General features: G+C 32.3%; 1 protein-coding gene across 1 annotated transcript in view; it reads left to right on the forward strand.

Moving 5' to 3' along the window:
• The first annotated feature begins 7,385 nt into the window (after positions 1-7,385).
• LOC113523373 (hemicentin-2-like) overlaps positions 7,386-15,426 on the forward strand; it is a 218,290-nt gene continuing 210,249 nt past the window's right edge. Inside the window, exon 1 of the mRNA XM_026909322.3 lies at positions 7,386-7,507. The gene's annotated coding sequence lies outside the window, so the exon portion shown is untranslated. The remainder of the gene's footprint in view (positions 7,508-15,426) is intronic.

Below are 15,426 nucleotides of genomic sequence, written 5' to 3' on the forward strand. Positions count from 1 at the left end.
TTGAGGAACGCGTGGAGGCATCAAGCTGAAATAAATAACAAATATTCAAGTTTCCAATCCATTAGAGCTGTGAAAAAAATCAAATTTTTAAGTAAATACATCTAAAAGATATAGCCTCTATAACGTATATTTTTACTTTTGCAAGTGAATCAAAATCTATAGTGTTGAACTAGAATCATAATGTTTGGCAAAAACTAATATTATTCAGTACAAATAAAGAGAAAATTGTAATAACATAATAAAAAATGTAATATATAATATATACATACAAATATATATCAACCTCGGTTCACGAGTCCGATATGCACTTGGCCCGTTTTTACTCTTAGTAGTCTCTTCGAAAACTCTGAAGAAGAATACCTACTCTTTTCTGTATAAAAAAAAATTGTAATAAAAATATATAACTAATGACATTTTTAGATCAAACTATGTCTTTGTGAAAGAACAAACATCTGCTACTATCGTGTTTAATTGTTCCGACCCGCGCCTTTATTACTTAACACCAATCAGACGTGTCAAATGGTTTTGACCGCTTCCAATGACTTTTGGGTTTTGGCCACGGATTATAAACATGCACCAATTACATCGACGAGTTGGAAAGCCATGCTGATTGAAAACGAAAACAAACCGTGCAATGTACGATTCGACATGTGTGTTGATATATTTAATGAGGATATGGTTACACCTGCTTGATAGTTGATCTCTGAATCATAATATTTATTGCCTTATATAGCTACGACAAGTATGACAATTTCAATTTAAATAATATTAACTAATAACTACGAAAGTGACGTTAGAAACTTTCTTTTTCTAGACCCTCTTTGGAAGGGTTAGGTGGGACCTTGGGGTGGACTCCTTTACTTCAACTACAGGGATTACTATCCCCAGGTCACTGGCTCTAAGCACTATCCTCTCGTAGGATGAGGAGAGGTCTTTCTTCTAGTTCTTCTGTTGGTGATAGTGAAGCGAAACCTCGTCTACCCTTTCCAAATATATATAAGGCACTATCTTTATATAATTAATAGGAGCATATTACTAATATAATAAAAATGTAACTAATTAATGTCTTCAAATGGGAGATACCTAGTCAAGAAAAAATAATATACGGGGTCTTAATAAGATCAATAGATAGAGGCTAGGATAATTGTTTTTATAAATTATGTCTGGTAGCCCGCGCAAGTGCAGGTGGCTCAGGTCAGGACCGTTCCTTATAGCAGTCTATGGGAAAGACCTATGTTCAGCAGTGGACAGATAATGGCTGAGATGATGAATGTGCCCACCACTGTAATACTGTGATTGTCGCAATAAGATACGCTATTTCTTAGTTTGATTATATTAGTGTAGTTTTGAAATAACTACCTAATTAAATTTCATAATTTCTTTTTAGTCAAAGGGGAGAAAGAGCGAAAATAAATACATAAAATAATTCACTTTAATAAACATTAAGATAAAACCTAAAATACCACATCACTATGCTATCACCAGAGGGCGTTACTCTCACACGAGTATTAGAACGCGGTGACAAATTTGACCCAACGCCGGGCGAAATAGAGGCATCTCTGAATCCCGGACGATGTATGCAAATTAGTTACCTACCTACCTACTAACTTATATCCTCTGGGAGTATTCGCCGGCCCCGAAAATTCATCCAGGCTTTGTTTTGTACAGCTTCATCAAAGGTAAGCTGCCAACTTCGATAGGCCTATGGACGTAATATAAATTATTTTAATGACAAAACACGTTTTCGTTCTCGAGTTTCTTAATATTTATGGTACTTAAAAAAGAAGATTCCCGAACTGTCTGTATTTTTAATTGACTTCAAAAAGAAGAAGGTTCTCAATTCGGCTGTATTTTTTTTTATGTTTGTTAACTCATAACTCCGTCAGTTCTAAACCGTTTTGGAAAATTCTTTTTTTTTTTATCTGAAAGGATATAATTACAGAAAGGAAATAAGTACAGAATGGGTCATAAATAAATTTTATTAATATTGGTTAAGTAGTTTAGTTTTTAAATCAATATAACTGATTTTAATGCAATTTAAATTTTTTTTTTAAACACTATTTAATTATTTTTGTTTGATCCCAATTTGTTAAGGTCAAGTTGAGTAAATACCTTATATATTGATTAAAGTATGTATATTTTTAATGTATCGTAATAAAATGGTACCTCCGCATGCGCTGTTAATATTTGATGACGGAGCACTAGTCTGGGAAGTGAAAAAGCAGGTCGGTTAGTCCATTGTGATGGGTTCACTTGGTTTTGGTTTTTGAGCACGATTGATTTCCAGGAAGGATCGCAAGCCACTAACACCGAGTCTATTAATCCCCGTTACTAACAATCCTTTCCTTCCCGATATCTACGATATTTAGGTCTTTGCCTACAAAATAGTTTACGTAAAGTATCGTAATACGGAAATAAATAGAGATCCCATTGCAATTTCTAATTAACTCCTAATGAATTGGTCACGATGGATCAACCGATCTGACTGTCATCATTTACTGGTGTTACCATTTTATTTTTATTCCATAAAAAAAGAACAAATAGATACCAATTTTACAAATTGTTACACTACTCGTTCTAGCCAATTTTCACGCCAAATAAAAAAAAAATCTCTTCACTCACATTTTAATCAGACTGTCCGTCCATATTATATTATAGATAGAAAATAGTTTTTAAATATATAACTGTAAAGTACAAACTGCTAATTGAACAAACTTGTAATGGTGGACACGAACATTTTGTCTACAAAGAGCTTTTTAAGTTTCTACTAAAGAATTATGTGTGTACTTAGCCTGCAAAAGTGCCAAGCGGTAATGTCCGCTTTAAACTAAATAAGAAAATTACTTAGAAGATAGTCTCTGTAAATTACAAACACTCACTTATCTTTACATATCGACGTTAGTAAGGTACAACGTATTAAGTACCATTTAGTGAATTGGACAAGAATATAGAAAGTAATGAAATAAAACGGTGAAATGAATAATAATGTGCCAAATTTCCAATGGCACACCTGCGTTAACGATATACGCTGGCGAGACACCAGTGAGGGATGATAGTTGAGAATGAAAAGGCAGGTCAGTTAGCCCATCGTGATGAATGCACCTGGAATTCAGCACGATAGTTTTCAGGGGGAACCACGTGGAGGTCGACCTGATAGCGTATATTGCTAGCAATAGAACTGGAAGTCACTAACATCCCCTTCCCCCAATGGAATGCATTGCAGGGAGTCAGTGGATGTAGATGGCTCAGGACCGTTCTTTATGACAGTCTGTAGGAGAGACTTATGTCCAGCAGTAGATGGATAATGGCTGAAAGGATAATTATGATGTAGATATATATCACTCGATATTGGCCAAAGTGGTACTTAATACGTTTTGCCTTTCCAGCGTTGATACAAGATATTATATACATAATATCACTTTAGTCGAATATTACTCGTACATAAAGTGCACCGCGTGTTCATATTACTTTACCGCTTGTTATTAAGTTTTTTCATGATTTTGGCAACGTGATGGTTTGGTTATTTCTTTTGGAACTTTCATAATAAATAACACTTTTGAATACTGAATAGTAATAAAACAGAAGTAATATTCTGCATGTCAGTTTAGTACCATATATTGTTAGTTTTCAAAGTAATAAAATATAAGTTGAGTATAAAGTTATGTGTCTATTAAAAAGTAGCAATAAATTCGTTATTGTATTTTTGATTTATGTATTGTGTGTAAGTTTGATAAATAAATTTATAAATATTTTAATAAAATAGGTGTTATCTTACGGAAATCCATATTATTGGTTATTTGATTTGAATTATTTTGTTTAATTCCGCTACCATTAGTATGTCTGCAATTGTCAATACTCGAAAATTTAGCACCACTACTACTACCAGAAGTTCTACAACCATTAATATTAGCTATCAATCCTTGACTGCCATTTTGTTCGCGCACGTTTTAAGACTGTTAACGTTAGGCTCCGAGCAGTGATCTAATAATTTGCCTGTAGATGTCTCGTTTAGAGGTAAAACACGTGTTTTAAATTACGGGAACAAAAAGGCAGTCGAAGATTGATGGCTAATATGGCTAGTATGGATCTTCTGGTAGTAATAGTGGTGGTTAATCTTCGAGTGTTGGCAGTCATACACATACTAACGGTAGCGAAATTAAACAAAGTAATTCTAATCAAATAACCAGTAACTTTTTTTCTATATTTCTTGTAAATAAATAAATAAATATACAACTTATAAGAGAGTATACTGTTTCGCCCATGAACATCATCGTCCAAATTATATATATATATATATAAACTGAAATCGAACTATGTACCCATACTGTAGAATACGTTGTTGTTGTTATGTCAGCCACTAGCTGCCCACTGCTGGACATAGTATCTGCATTAAGGGGAGTTTTGCCAGTAGTTGCAACGCTTGGCAGGTGGGTAAGAATATATTAAAAAAAAAATCATGAAAACGATAAATATGTTGAGCCTCCTATACTAACGTAATAGATAAACGTGCTGTATTTTTATGGGAAGTTAAAAAATACTGTCATTATTTTGGGAAAAGTATTAAAAAGTATCTAGTATTACATAATGATCCATGGATAGGCAGCAGCGTCCCTCTTGAAACATCATTTAAACCTAACTGCGGTTGCCAACCCACCTGCCAAGCGGGGCAGCTACTAGTAACCCCCCCTCCCCCCAATAGGAAGTGGCAGTAGTGGACAGTTAATGGTTGACATAAAATCATAATGAGATAATCTATGTAGTGTATTCTTAGGCATTGCTTGGTTTCTCATTGATATTATAATTGTGATTTAGTGATTTTGTGGCAATTAATAATTTTGGTTATAAAATATATCAATTTGAAGACTACTTTTCCAAAACATATTTCTCATAATTGAACAAAAATTACACAATTGATTTCGTTTCTTTGGAAATTTGTCGAGCATCAAATCGAGGCCTATTTGCCTGGAATTTAAAGGTCCCACCAAATAGAGCATGATTCAAATGATCGCTGGAGCGCACTGACTTCGAGCCAACATTGCGGTCCACTGGCACCTATTAAGGTTAATATCAATCATATACATTTCATATAAGCTATAAGTCTCTGTTTCGCCCTTATAAATTCAGATCAAAACATCGTTATGTTAATTTTTATCATAACGCAAATGTATATTTATTTCTGAGAACTACGGTATCGATTTATTGAAACCGTTTTCAATCATGTTAAAACTATTTATTTTTATTAAAAACTGAACTACTGAAGTGCTTTTATTAAAATTTATATGCGAATAATTTAAAAATAAAAAAAAAGACTTTCTAAGTTGATTTATAAACAAAGGAGTTATGAGATAAAAAGTATAAAAAAATACGACTAAATTGAAATCCTCATTATTTTTTTAAGTCGGTTGACAACATAGTAGTACCGTCATTACAGTACTAGTTTATGATAAAGGGCCAACAGTGATGAATGATAGATGTGAGTAAAAGCAAGTCAGTTGATCTATCATGATGAATTCATTAGAAATTAACCATGATGGTTTCCAAGAAGATAATGTGGAAGTTTACTTAACAGGGTGCATTACTAACAATGAGTTTACAAGTTCTGGTTATTAATAATCCCTTCACTAAGGACTATGGTATTATATCTATGTACACTGTAATTTGATTACCACACCCTTCAAAACCAAATACAATCATGCAAGCACAATTGCTTCGCGGCGAGGGCAAAGTGATTATTAATAATGTAGACTACCAGTCCTATTGCTAGCAATATACCCTCTCAGGTTGACCTCCACGTGGTCCCCCCTGGAAACTATCGTACTGAATTCCAGATGTATTCATCACGATAGACTAACTGACCTGCCTTTTCATTCTCATCTATCATCCCTCATTGGTGCCTCGCCAACATGTACCGCTAGCGCAGGCAGATATACCATTCCATTATCATCCATTAAAAAAATCTGCATCGCAGCGAAGGAAAAGGATTGTTACCAATAGGGTTTAAAAATCCTATTACTAGTAACATACCCTGCTAGTTCAACTTACCCGTGGTTTCCCCTTGAAAATATTGCGATTAATTCTTTTACTGAATTAGTCACAATTAGTCACTTGCTTTTTCATCCTCACCTACTATCCCTTACTGGTGCCCCCCTCCCCCCTCCCACTCATGTATATCAATAGCATGGAGTTACAGCTCTACGTTCATTCATAAAAAAAAAACTTTTTCACAGCAGAAAAACGAGTGCTACCCAAGTCGATGACTACCGTGCTCTTTTTATTTTTGTAACAAATTGGCTTATTCTTATATTAGTAAGCGTGACCTCATAGATTTTTTATGTCTACGCCACGACCACCGTATAATCTTCATCATGTAGACCGTCCGTAAAACAGAAAATGAAGTTCTCAAGTAATTTACATACATTGCTTTTAGTATCGTGAACGGGATGGACGCCGGGATCTTGCCGCTTCCAATTCGCTTTTATTTTCTAAGGTTACATTTCGAAAGTTTAATGAAATACTCGAGTTAACTTTGAATTTAAATTTACTTTAGTATGCAAATGGCCGGACGATTCTGTTGACTTCCAAGTGTTTCATGACAGGATGGTATAATTTCACTGGCTGTCATTCAACATTGTTTACTAATATTATATAGATTTACAGTAGGTAAATGATTTTAGACTATTTAATAGAATTTATTTATTAGTATTATAAATATACCAGTGTAATTCCTTGCTTCCTTCTTGGTGTTTCATGATTAACGAATTATCATGAAATTTTGTATACACATAATATTAGGACAGCAGCGGTTGCGGTTGCCAACCCGCCTGCCAAGCGTGGCAACTACTGGCAAAACTGCCCTTATGGGGAGGTCCAATGTTCAGCAGTGGACAGTTAACGGCTGAAATAAAGTAATTAGAGCTGAATTTGTTGATTCAATAGATAATGAAACATTTTTTTTTAATACAAGCATACTTAGTACCCTGCTGAGAATCACAGGTATTTCATTCCAGAGACTTATAATAGTAACAGTGATCATATTTAATGTTACCACTTTCCATTAAGTAGATCGTCAGATTAAATATTAATTTAATTTGCATAAAAAATTAGAAAAAAGGATGTAACTATTTTGACCAAAAACCCGGGATCTCGAATAAGCAATAAGTTTGGTTACGTGTGTCAGAACCTTGTCTGCTATTACGAGCTCTACAAAAATCCCACGGGATATGAGAACTCACGGGAAACAGTAGTAAAGCATAATCTCAATCAATAAGTCAGTGCATGCATCATACGACTGAATTAGATCAGCCGGGTTAGCTTAGGTCAATACAATTAGCCCTAATTGATGCTGGGGTGGGAGTTATTAAGTATTAACTTTTGAGTCTCGCGTATAATGTTTGAACAGTGACAGCGCGGCGGTCTGTACTCCCCTTTATTTGGTGCAGTGTCGTGATATGTTCGTGTTATAATGTGTTATTTGAGTTTTGTGATTGTGTGTGTTCGTGAATATTAGGTAAGTTCTTAAGTTTATTTATGTAGAAATTTATACTTTATGGTGTCTACAGATAATGTAGATAATTATAAATGGAAATATGTATTTTGAAGCGAAAGAGGTTTGTTTGAATCAAAGCATTTGGCGTTCCATTGTCTCTGCCTACCCTAATGGGAGACAGGCGTGACAGATATGTATGTATGTTTTTTATATATCTGTATGTATAACAAATAAACATTTTTCGTTTTATTATTAAAGTTTATAACCTAATATTATTTATTTAAATTTTAATGCACAGTAAAATTTTATGTACATTTGGCGAACTTAATAATGGACGATGTTCTGTATTATTATGAAAAGAAAGCAAGGTTTTTTTTGTTAAAGACTCAACCAATAGTCGTTAGAAAATATGACATATATATTATAATAATATGTATGTTATAATTTGGGATGGACAGAGAACTTAGAACCAACTGTGGTAAAGTTACCAAGTAAATGTGGCAAGCTAGTTATTTTGATTTAAAAACTAAATTACAAAACCGATTTTGATAAAATTATTATGGGACCAATCTGTAAGTATATTATTTTATAACTGACGCAATTATGGCGTAATAAATACAAAAAATACAACCGAATTGAGAAATATCTTTTTGAAGTCGATCCTGACTAATTAGCTCATACTTTATACAGTAAATATTGTACATTACGTATAGAAAACAAAGTGTTTTTTACACTTTGTTGTACAGACTTGTCGAGAATGAATCTTTTGAAGAAACAAAGAAGTTGAAAATGTATATGATGAAATCAATAAATTTAAAAATTCATGTTTGGGCCAGTATTAGCTAATTCATTTGAGTTTCGAGCTTCCAGTCTTTGATAAATGTAAACCGCGCCTCCCGAAAGTCTTAAAGTTACAAATGAGATTTCAATATAAGTAAAAGAACAAATTAAAAAGCAATAAAAATTTGGAAAAATTCTTAGCAAAAGCAGGAAAAGTTCGTTGAGGTTAATCAAAATGCAGACAATACAGAACGCGAAGAAAGTCTCAAAACAAGGTTTCGGAAAGTTTCCGAAAACGTTATTCCGTGAAACGTAAACGAATTACGGAGTTGGCTCACATCAATCAATGTAAGTAATCTCAAAAATTAAATTCCTTTAAATGTAGCTATCTCTTTCACTCGTTAACTTACATACTGCACAAACGATATTTATCGACCCCAATAAAGAGAAGGCTCTAATTGTAGTTACAATGAGTATTTTTTTTTGATGGGTGAAAATGGTATGGTAACCCCGCCTGCGCTAACGGGATACGTTGGCGGAGCACCAGTGAAGGGTGATAGATGAGAATGAAAACAGGCCAGTTAGCCCATCATGATGAATTCATCAGGAATTAACCATGATAGTTGCCAGTAGGAACCGGGAGGAGGTCAACCTGGTTGGGTATATTGCTAGCAATGGGATTCTTAGTATCCATTGCTAACAATCCCTTTCCCCCCAATGAGTATTATTTTAATAAAGTATACAAACTAAGTATTATACTATATGTAACGATATTTCAAAGCTGGATATAATTTCACTTCTTCATTCAAAGGTTGCCTAGAAGAGATCGGTGTTAGGGTAAATGCCGCACATAGTTTTGTTAGTATAATTTTTTCTTGTAATTGTTTGTATTTATAATTTCACCAATGTAATTTTTGGTGGAAACAAAGAGTGTCCATCTATTTATCATTTAATAAAAGTAAATATTCAAGCTTTTATTTTTAAACGTGTTATAATAAAACTTTGATAATAAACTCCGAAGTGCTATAGTAAAGTTAAACTGAAATGGTATCTTATGTACATGACTTGGCTGTTAAATATCACTCAGACGGTAAAGTTACGTAAACGGTCAGTTATCCTAAACTTTATGTACTACTGTAATCGTAAAATGTAAGAATATTTGAATGTTTGCTGAATTTATTTATGCTTATATCTGCAAGGTATTACATAAATTAAGAAAAAACAAAAATAAATCTCGCTGCAAGTATAGTTCGGTCAAGGCTCTATTAATGACAATAATCGACGATTACCATTTTCCTTTGAATAGGCCGGCAGTTTATTTGCATATAATATTTATATTTTGTACATAATAAATAATATAAATATTTTTCAATTCCTATCATTATGTAAATTAAAAAGAATTATTACCTCTCACAATGCTGATGTACGTACTTATTATATTTGTGTATTATATATAATATATATCTATCTATTTATATGTATTTACTTATATATTTTTTTATTTATTTATTTTTACTATAACATATAAGTCGATTGGTACACAAGTGTGACTGTAACTACTAATGAACTGTCAGTTTTCTCATATTGGGTTTGCTGGAAGAAATCTCTATTGGAGATAAGCTCGCCCTTGTGCACTATTATGTTTGTTTTTACATTTTAATAACCTTTTGTATACAATAAAGAATTTTTTTTTTTTAAATTCTTTCAAATATATGAAATAGAGGGTAGAAGTGAGTTATCATTTTATATCTACTATTTGTAGTTGTAAAATAAATATTAACAAAATTTTTTTTATATTTATTATATCGTATATAAATTTTAACACTTAACTTGTTTACCATTCGATGTAGCAATGGACGAGGCTACATTTAACAGTCTTTAAATTAAAGAAATAAAAAAACCAGATCCTGTACGGATCGTTCTGTGCGAGAACAACTTTTGCGCGAAGAACTTTAATTAAAAAAAAATTTGCTAAAAGTATTTTTTTTTTTGTGATGTAACTATAAATTTACAATCTTCGGATTTTTCCTTTTATTTGTAATGTAAGACATTGCATTTTGTGATTGTAGCTCAACAACAAGTAGTACAGCAAGGTTTTGAATCCCTTGTCAAATATTAAAATATATGCTATAAATGAATGTTTCTTTTGTTTATGTTGTTTTAGAAATTTAGTTTCTTCACAGTTTCTGAGGATTTCAAGCTTGTGTATTGGTCTGATGTTAGATTCTCGATAACTCCACGTATTTCTGAGAAAAAGGGTCTTGACAGACGAAGAAATAAATGGATAACAAAGTAACTTTTTTATGAGAAAATAATTATTTTATCCTGTAGGACAGGATTTTAATGTATAGGAAAGATGCTGAAATTCCTTTTGAGTTATGGAACCCTAAAAAAAGATATCTTGCAATTACTAATATATTTTCACGTATCTAATTATATATTCACCCAATTCTTAGTAATTATAAATGTGAATTCATTAGTTCGTTACCTTAAGCGCTTAAACGGCTTACCTCCTCACTATGAAATTTAATATAGTCATACTATATGGGATGATAGGTGATAATGAAATAGTAACCCCACCCGCGCTATCGGTATACACCGGCGGGGCACCAGTGACGGATGATAAATGAGGATGAAACAGGTCAGTTAGCCCACCGTGACGAATTCAACAAGAATTGTTCACGATGGTTTCCAGGGGGAACCACGTGGAGATCGACCTGATAGGGCATATTGCTAGCAATAGGGTTGGTTAACTTCACTTCTAACAATCCCTTCCCCCCATACTATATGGGATAGTCTGCCAGTAAACATATCTCGTCCACGCCGACAAAGTCGCGGGTAAAAGCCAGTTATAAATGTTAGTTACTAAATATTCAAGAGCAACTGAACGCTTTAATTCCACATAGTAGTTTGATGTTATCAGTTCGCAATTATACCTCGGGTCTTGTAATATGGAACAGAATTCCACTGCAATATGGGGAGTTTGCAGTGAAATTATTTACTTCAAACACTAACTTCTTATCTATTTTCGCCGAATAAACTTGTTTCCGCTATATTATTATGAATAAATTGTGAACATGGCGAAATAAACTGTATTTGCAAGGTAATAGAACTGTGTATGTAATCTAATAATTTTCGTCGAATTTAAGACCTCCTTCCGTTTGTATTGCCCTGTTTGTATGTTGTTACGATTTTCTTGCGATCTGACAGCAGATATTTACTAATTTAATAAATGTGACTGTTTATTATTTAATTTGTGACCAATAAAAAGAATGAAGTTCAAAGATGGATATTAAATTTCACGCGGAAAATTATTAGTTTTACTTTTTACTGAAATTTATTTTTATTAAATTAATAATTTATTAAAAAAAATTTAAACTATACTATGTTTGTATATATGAAATATTTAAGAAAAATTGATATAAGGATCCTAAAAAGAGCAACAGCTTCCAAAATATAATTTTTAAGTTTTTTTTTTGTTAATTTTTTGTTTGACTATCTTTATGTTTGTTCTTCCATCATGTAAAATTCACTAAACAAAATTGGATATGGTTTTCATAGTTGTATTTCTAAAGGTTTAACTTAAAGTCTGGTGTCTATTTTATCTTGATACGCAGTTCAGAAGTGGTCCATTTGTCCATTGATTTTCGTACTTGTGAAATCTACGTACAATCCAAAAACTGACAGGAGACTTTTTCAGGAGATCACATGGAGGTCGACCTAAAAGTATATATTGTTAATAATTGTAGTGATGGGTAATTGCTAGCAATTTTCTTTTTTATAAGACGAAGGTAACAAGCATACAACCTGTCTGGTGGTAAACGATCACTGTACATTGCGGACGCCTGCAACACTAGGGGTGTCACGCAAACGTTGCCGACTGTAATGTGACTAAATATGAATATTATGTCAATTGTATATGACTTAATATCGATCAAATTGACCTAAAACATTTTAAATAGAAAATAATAAATATATTTATTTTCTCTTCACAATTCATCACAGTGAAATACAATGAGACATGCTTATATTAAAGTAATCAAATTATAAATATAATTGTGAGAAACTGGTGCCTGAGATAGGTATAAGAATACCTGTATTACAGGTCACCAGGGCCTCACTCCGCAGGATTACTTACTAAGTACTTGTAATATAATAAGTGAATTCAATGTAATAAATATAATTTATAGGAAGAGATAATTAATTATAATTTAATCTGGAAGTTATGTGTGTGTGTACGTGTGTATGCGTGCGTGTGTGTGTACGCGCGATAATATAATATAAATAATATTTATTCAAATAGATTCGTTTACAAGCTCTTTTAAATTGTATCTTTTAAGATTCTGTGGCTGGGCTGGCTACTATATTATAAAGAGGAAAGATTTGTTTGTTTGTAATGATAAATTATTAATAATAATAAACATAAAAGTACTCAACTGATTTAAAAAAAAAAACACTTATAAAGATACATTATCAATGAAAAACAAGTAATATGTTATTTCCGAAATTTCTATTTATCCATGCGAAACTCAGCCGAATTGCTAGTAATTTATAGAGTTGAAGATTAAAAAAAAGTAATTGTCGAGTTTATTACTCATTCTTAGTTTAAATTTCATTCCAAATGGGAGTGGTGGAATCATAAAAGGTGACGATTCAAAAATGCGTAAATTTAAGTTAAAATAATAAAAGATTTTTTCTTGTTTATTTAATAATTAATTATTAATCATATGAAATAATAATAAGAGGCCTATATAAAGAAATTTAAAATGGCATACAATGAAATTCAATTTGTGAAGAGATATTTGCTTTTCGAACGAATTTTTTTTATATAATATCAGTGGATCAAATTACTCAAGGGAATCATCAGACTAAAGGAGTAGGCTTAATTCTCTGACGTAAGAAAATACCAATTTCGTATCTCTTTAATATTTATGTCTAAAAATAACATCTCTTTTGATATATCAATAAAATTTTACGCTTTTTATATACACAGTTACTTGTATAAGAATCCTTTATGTTTAATAATTAAAGATTTATGTAAAAAATATAATAATATGGAAATAATGAGTATCAATAAATAAAAATCATTGAACAAGTTACACAACGCCATCTAGTTCAAAATTATGCAAAGTTTGAACACAAGTATGAGATAAACACAATTAAAAAAACAGTGACAGAACCCAACATAACTTATTTATATACAATATAAAATAAAAAAAAAAAATACAATTGGAGAGTCAAGAAGAGGCTCCATATTGCAGCAATAGTGAAGAAGGAAGACAGAAGATCACGGCTTACCCTAGAAAGGTTAGAGCTTCGAGCCAGCGATCCAGGAGTAGTCGCCCCCGAAGTTGAGCCTGAACAAAGGGGTTCGCCCCAAGGCCCCCACCAAAACCCTCCTAGGAGAACTAAGAAGACTTATCATTATCATCGATAATGAGATGATGACTTTCGATACAAAAAAAATCAAGGTCGATTCATAATTAGTAAAACACGAAAAAATACAGATTTAAATATGATTTAAAACAAATTATTTTTACGTAACTTGAATACATTTGAGTTTAATAATTCGCGTTAAGTATTACTTTTTTATATACCACGCGATAATATCCTTAATTCTGAATTTTGATTTTGGCAAGTTTCGAGTTTGCATTTCCAATTATGACAATAAAAATAATTATTGTTTCGGAAATAAAATAAAAAAATTATAACCAAACTAAAATAACAAAAACTAATAAACTATTGCTACGTAATTTAAAAATGCTGTAAAACTTTTTTTTATTGTTAGGGAGGCAAACGGGCAGACGGTCCACCTGATGGAAAGCGGCTACCGTCGCCCACGAACACCTGCAACACGAAAGGAGTTGCTTGTTTGTTGCTGGCCTTTTAAATGTTTGTAAGCACGTTTTTACCTAACCTAACGGGGTGAGTTGTAAATTCATTAAAGAAATTACTAATGGCTTCCCGGTTCGTTCTAGTATCCTCGGTAGCGAGTTAATTTAATTATAAATTCGCTCGGCCAAACCGAGGCCCGAGTGAAAAGATGCAAAAGGAATACATCTTTATCGCTAACTTTCCTAAAGAGCAACGTAATATATGCAAATGAATGTAACTTTATTCCCTTATAGCTGTTACCATTACTTTTACCATTTGATAAGTTGTTGAAGAATGAACTTTACTTTTTATTGGCCTTATTTCGTGGAGTTTGCAATGAAATGATGAAGATAATGATTATTGCACTTTATAAATTAAACAGATCCAAATAGCAAAATGTACGAAACATTTTGCTCCGCAAAAAGCGACTTAAAATCTATTAATATTATAAATAAAAAGGTTTGCTGAGATGAATAGATGGATGTTTATTACTTTTTCACGCAAAAACTACTGAATGGATTTAAATTAAATTCGATACACAGATAGTTATACTCAGAGATAGTACATAGGATACTTTATGTACTGATAAACGTGGACAGAGCCGCGGGATACAGTTAGTTATGAATATATAAACTAGATATTTCGTGCAAACCTATTAAAATTAACTTTCCATAAAAATAATTTATAGTGCCTATCTAAACAGAGTTTAATAAAACTCAAAGTAATTTAATAGTAGGATATATATGGAACTAGCTTTCACCCGCGACTTCGTCCGCGTGACCGGGATACGTTTACTGACCGGGTTAAAAAGCAAAGTCCATTTCCTTCTCCATTCCGTATAGTACGTGTTTACCAAATTTCACAATGATTGGTTAAGCCAAGTGCTATAAAAAGATGCAAGGTGTTATAAGATAACAAACAAACTCACTTTCACAGTGTGTAGTTTAATAATTAGAATATTTACTTGCTACTGTCACCTGTTAAGTCATCTGTGGCTGTCATCGCCACGTGGCTGTCATTTGTCACATACTGAAGTATGTGACAGTTGACAGCCATTTGGCGCCAATTTTATACAAGAATATATCGGAGTAGTGACTACTAAAAAGAAATACACGTATTGCGTTTTTTTTTATTTAATTACCAATATAACATAGTAAGGTTATACACAACTATTTAGTGAGTAATACTTCTAATATAAATTGACTCCTCCATTGTATGAAATAGCTTTAAGCATAGAGATCTTTTTTAATTGGATATTGAATATTTACGATAAAATGACCTAGATG

Source organism: Galleria mellonella, unplaced genomic scaffold (genome assembly GCF_026898425.1).
Source record: "Galleria mellonella isolate WM207_F2 unplaced genomic scaffold, CSIRO_AGI_GalMel_v1 utg96, whole genome shotgun sequence".
In the NCBI taxonomy this organism is placed as follows: Eukaryota; Metazoa; Arthropoda; class Insecta; order Lepidoptera; family Pyralidae; genus Galleria; species Galleria mellonella.